The following is a 6,260-nucleotide window of genomic DNA, read 5'->3' on the forward strand; positions in this document are numbered from 1 at the left end:
TGCTTGCGCGTGTATGTAATATTGTGTGTGTGTGCGTGCTGTATGCGAATGTATGTGCCCTTGCCACGCCCCATACACTCGCCTGCAGTGGTAGCAGTGGAACCAGCGTCTGGGCCTATCACTCTTCAGCCTGGTTTTGCTTTTAATTAATTAATTAACTAATTTATGTATTTGAGAGAGAGAGAGAATAAGCATGCCAGGGCCTTCAGTCACTGTAATCGAATTACAGATGCATGCGTCACCTTGTGCCTCTGGTTTACATGGGTCCTGGGGGAATCGAACCTGGGTTCTTTGGCTTTGCAGACAAACGCCTTAACCACTAAGCCATGGTTTTGCTTTGAACAGGAATCTCTGCCTCTCCTTCTCTTTCTCTTTCTCCCTCTCTGTCTTTCTCTCTCTCTCTCTCTCTCTCTCTCTCTCTCTCTCTCTCGATTCCAGAGCTTGCAGGGTTCTGCAGATTCCCAGTTCTCTGCCCCCTGCTGCCCTGTGGGACTGGATTCATAGGCCCCGTGGCGACCCCCAGCTGTTTGCTGTGGGATCTGGAAATTTGAACTCAGGCAGTCTCAGGGCCTCATGCTGGCCCAGGAAGTCTAGTAGTTTCCCTAACCATTGAGCCGTTCCTTCCGCTGTAATTTTTTTTTTTCTTAGATACTACACTATGAATATCTGGGTGTCTGGGTCATTTATGATCAGATGCACTTTATGGAAGGAAATAGCCTTTTATAAAGACTGGACCAGGTGGAAGAGTGATTCAATGGCAAAGGCCAGCATTTATTCACCCCACTCAATTCTTCCCCTCCCCTCCCCCGCCAGCCCCCAAAGTAAAGTCTCACTCCAGCCCAGGCTGACCGGGCACTCACTCTTTAGTCCCAGACTGGCCTTGAACTTGCAGTGCTCCTCCTACCTCTGCTGGGATGAAAGGTGTGCACCACACCAGACCATTCCTGTTATTTCTAACATTCCCAGGGAATCTTTCATGAACCAAACCCTCTACCAGAGGCTGGGGATTTAAGATAAGGAGGAGGGCTGGAGGCATATCTTAGCAGTTAAGGTGGTTGCCTGCAAAGCCAAAGGACCCAGGTTCAATTCCCCAAGACCCATGTACGCCAGATACACAATGGAGCACACACGTCTAGAGTTCCTTTGCAGTGGCTGGAGCCCTGTCACACCCATTCCCTTTGTCTCTCCCTCTCTTTCTTCCTGTCAAATAAATAAATAAAAATTTTTTTTTTAAAAAAAAGATGAGGAGGCAACTGATGAGTGGATAATGAAGATGTGGCACATTTATACAATGGAGTTCTACTCAGCAGTAAAGAAAAATGAAGTTATGAAATTTGCAGGAAAATGGATGGATCTGGAAAGGATCATACTAAGTGAGGTAACCCAGGCCCAGAAAGCCAAGCGCCACATGTTCTCCCTCATATGAGGATCCTAGCTACATATGATTGGGCTTCTGCGTGAGAAGGAAAATACTTAGTAGCAGAGGCCAGTAAGTTAAAAAGGAGACATAAAGGGAAGAGAAAGGAAGGGAGGAGGGTACTTAATAGGTTGGTATTGTATATATGTAAGTACAATGATTGAGATGGGGAGGTAATATGATGGAGAATGGAATTTCAAAGGGGAAAGTGTGGGGCGGGGGGGGGAGGGTATTACCATGGGATATTTTTTATAATCATGGAAAATGTTAATAAAAATTGTGAAAAGAAAAAGGAAAAAAGTCAAGGTCATTAAACAAAAGGTGACTTATGACATTTTCTTTTCTGCTTTTCTTAAGTAACAGATTCTTTATTGTTAAAATAAATTACTCTGTCCACTTTTATAAAAGTAAAACCAAGTCTATGATAATATCACATTGCATGTTGTATGTACAGTTGTCATGTGTCAGTCCAAAATTAAAGAAATGGAAAGAATGAGGAAAAGAAAGAGGAGCAAGGGAAAAAAGAAAGGAAGGAGGGAAATTAAGTTTGGATACTAAGACAAATAAAGATTATTAATAGAAATGGCAAATACAGTTAAGCTGTAAAATATAATTTCCAGTAGAAAATCATTCTTCTAGCCAGGCATAGTGACTCATGCTTACAATCCCAGAATTTAGGAGACTGAGATAGGTGATCCACTATGAGCTCAAGGCCACCCTGGGTTACATAGCGAGTTCAGATAAGATTGGACTATAGAAAGAGAACATGTCTCAAAGGAAAAAAAATTTTTTCTAATATTTTTCCTTCCATTTTCAGCTGCTTTCCTCTCTTCCATTTCCTAATTGAGAACAATCCTTCCTGACTTCCAAGTCTGACCCCTGTGAGCTCCTTCCCGAGGCATATGAGAAGCTTCCATAATCTAAACAACCAGTGTGAGCTTGTCAACCTTATGCAGGGTTGTTACCTCCCAGGACTGTGTGCTTCCCTACACAGTGGAATAAAATGCATGCTGCACCAAAAAAAAAAAAAAAAAAAGATGAGGAGGGGCCTGGAGGGATAGCTTAGCGGTTAAGCCATTTGCCTGAAAAGCCAAAGGACCCTGGTTGGATTCCCCAGGACCCACGTAAGCCAGATGCACAAGGGGGCACATGCATCTGGAGTTCATTTGCAATGGCTGGAGGCCCTGGCATGCTCATTCTCTCTTTGCCTCTCTCTCTCTCTCTCTCTCTCTCTCAAATACATAAATGAAAATTAAAAAAAAAAAAAAAGATGATGATGAGGAGAAAACTATATCCTTCTACTTGGGTCTCATTCTTTATCCACAGGTTCCTTGCTGTTTCTACAGGCAAAGACAAGGACAGAGAAACATGCAGCACAGAGCAAGCACCAGCTCCTCTGAACAGCTGAGCCACGAGGGTGTCCTGGATCCCGGCCACCTTCTGGGTAGGCCAGTCTCTTCCACCAGGCCCAGCTAAGGCAAGTCATGATGGCCCTGGACACCTCTCTCTACCAGATATGATGTTTTTGAAAGATTCTGGTGTTTCCTTAAAATAAACTGGTTTCTGTTTCCTGAAAGCTGGTAAAGCGCATGCCTGCGAAGCCTAAGGACCCAGGTTCGATTCTCCAGGTCCTGCATAAGCCAGATGCACATGGAGGTGCATGAATCTGGAATTCATTTACAGTGGCTGGAGACCATGGCATGCCCATTCTCTCTTTCTCCCTGTCTCTAAATAAATTAATTAAAAATTAAAAGAAGAGCCAGGCGTGGTGGTGCACATCTTTAATCCCAGCATTTGGAAGGCAGAGGTAGGAGGAGCACCCGTGAGTTCGAGGCCACCCTAAGACTACAGAGTGAATTCCAGGTCAGCCTGAGCTAGAGTGAGACCCTACCTTGAAAAGCCAAAACCAAATTTTTTTAAAGAATTACTTCCAGAAGAGGGAGGTTATGACAAGGAGGGTGTTCCTTCAGGCAGGAAAAGGAGGGCAAAGCCTAAGGTCATTGCAGGTGGATGGGTGAAGTGAGGGAAGAAAACAGATGGCTAGCTGCTCCCCACTTCTCCCCCGGGGCTGAGATGAGGTCATGCAGTGTGGTTGGCGCAGATAGTATCATTTCCCCAGCTGTCCTTGATTCCCCACAAGCATCACCATAGGTCTCATGGCCTGGAGAAGGCACAGAAGTGATTGCTTTGAGAGAATGCAGGCCTTGTGAGACCCAAGCAGACAATGGCAAGAGGTAAGAGGATGATAAAAGGGACTAAGGTGAGGGTCTGGGTGTGTGACATAGGTTCAGAGGGAATGTCCCAGCCCACAGGGCACAGAACTCACCAATCTGTGAATTCCTTCATACATGGCTCTAAGCAGCAGCCGCCAAGCAGATAAGGGGCATTTGCCTCTGGGGTTGAGGAGGCCAGAGGAGGTCTGAGGAATTCCAGCAACCTTTAATTCCATAGGCATCATGAGGCCATGTAAGCCTCAGCCTTTATCCTGCAACAAGGAAGAGGAGGAAAGTCAAATTGAGAGTCTGAGTGGATCTTATCTAAGGACATTTACTCAAGCAGATAAAGATATTAGTCAGCCCCAGCAGGAAGTGAGCTTCTACTGTTTGCTTTGAAATATGCCTGAGTCAATGGGGAGAACTGGGAAGATTGTGAAGGACCCAGTCTAGCCTTCCCCACATCTCCTGAGGTGAAGAGTGGATTGTCCCAGTAAAGGTGAAAGTAGGGAAAAGAAACTTCAACTCCCTTGTGTAAGTGGGCTGGGAGCTCCAAAAAAGGAAGGAAGAGAAGGAGGAAGGGAGGGAAGGAGGAAATTAAAGAAGAAAAAGAAAGAAAGGAAGGAAGTAAAAAAGGAAAGAAAAAAGAAAGCTAAGGAGCCAGGCGTAGTGGCGCACATGCCTTTAATCCCAGCACTTGGGAGGCAGAGGTAGGAGGATCGCCATGAGCATGGGACCACCCTGAGACTCCATAGTGAATCCCAGGTCAGCCTGGGCTAGAGTGAGACCCTACCTCAAAAGAAAAAACAAAAAAAACAAGCTGAGTGTGGTGGCACATGCTTGTAATACCAACACGGGGGAAGTGGAGGGTTTCCAGGGCTTGCTGGTCAGCCAGTGTGGCCTACCTGGTGAGTGCCAGGCCAGAGGGACGCTGTCTCAAAAAAAAAGTGCAGTGTTTCTAGTTGTCCTGTGGCCTCTACATCATGTGCACACATGTGCCTCACATATACACTTGAATGCACACACAAATGAAAAGGAATGAAGAAGATATACCATGCTAACACTGGTCAAAAGAAAACTGCAAGCTGGGCATGATGGTCAACCTGGGCTACAGTGAGACCCTACCTTGAAAAACAAAACAAAACAAAAATGTAATTAAAAAAGAAAGGAAGGAAGAAAGAAGGAAAGAAAGAGGGAGGGAAGAAGGAAGGAAGGAAGCAAAGAAGAAGGAAAGAAAGAGAAAACTAACTGCAAGGGCAGATGGCTCAGCAGTTAAGGTGTTTGCCTGCAAAGCCTAACAACCTAGGTTCAATTCCCCAGTACCCATATAAAGCTGGATGCACAAAGTGGTGCATGCATCTGGAGTTCTGTTTGCAGCAGCTAGAGACCCTGATGCACCCATTCTCTGTCTTCTGTAAGAAATAAAATGTTTGTTTGTTTGTTTTTATAAAGCAAGCAAGCAAGAAAGAAAACTGGGCTGGAAAGATGGCTTAGTGGTTAAGGTGCTTGCTTGCAAAGCCTAAGGACCCAGGTTTAATTCCCCAGGACCCACATAAAGCAAGATGCACAAGGTGGCACATACATCTGGATTTCCTTTGCAGTGTCTGGAGGCCCTGGCATGCCCATTCTCATTCTCCCTCCCTCTCTCTCAAATAAACAAATAAGACAAAATAAATTCTTAAAAAAAAGAAAACTGGCCAGGTGTGATATTATACACCTTCAATCCCAGCACTCAGGAGGCAGAGGTAGGAGGATCACCATGAGTTCAAGGCCACCCTGAGACTACATAGGGAATTCCAGGTCAGTCTTGGCTAGAGTGAGAGCCTACCTTGAACACCCCCACCCTCAAAAAAGAGAAACAAAACAAAACTGTGGCAGCCATATCCATTTCAGACAAATGGTCTCCTGAAGTATCTTAGAAGACAGTTCACACGCTGGCCAGGGCCTCAGCTCTAGAAGGGGCAGTTGGCATGAGTCAATGTTGATGTTCAATGACTGCTTTTAGACAAGTGAATCCAGGCAAGAACTAGCCAGTTCCAAGGAAAGCAGGCTGCAATGGAATACAATTCTTCTATTGTAAAACCTTCCTCAATTGTTTTTACTAGACAAAGGAGCCAGATAGAATAATAAACTTGCCTTCCAACCCAAGGCTATGACCTCAAGCTCTCCACCACAACATAGTGGCATTCCCTAGCCAGTGAGTAAGAGAGATGCATCTGTATGCGGCCTCAAGAACTGCATTTAGGAAGCTGTGCTTACTTGACCAAAGGACTGAGTAGAAGGAACAGATTAAGACTCAGGCTGGAGAGACAGTTTAGCGGTTAAAGCACTTACCACCAAAACCAAAGAACCCAGGTTCAATTCCCCAGTGCCCATGTAAAGCCAGATGTACAAGGTTGCACATATGCATCTAGAGTTTGTTTACAGTGGCTAGAGGCCCTGGCATGCCCATTCTCTCTCTCTCTCAATCTCTCTCTCTCTACTAATAAATAAAATATATTTTAAAATCTTTTTAATTTATTTATTTGAGATATAGAGAGAGAGAGAAAGAGAAAGAATGGGTGCACCAGGGCCTCCACCACTGCAAAGGAACTCCAGATGCATGCACCACCTTGTGTATCTGGCTTATG

The sequence above is a fragment of the Jaculus jaculus genome, chromosome 2, assembly GCF_020740685.1.
Source record: "Jaculus jaculus isolate mJacJac1 chromosome 2, mJacJac1.mat.Y.cur, whole genome shotgun sequence".
NCBI classification, from domain to species: domain Eukaryota; kingdom Metazoa; phylum Chordata; class Mammalia; order Rodentia; family Dipodidae; genus Jaculus; species Jaculus jaculus.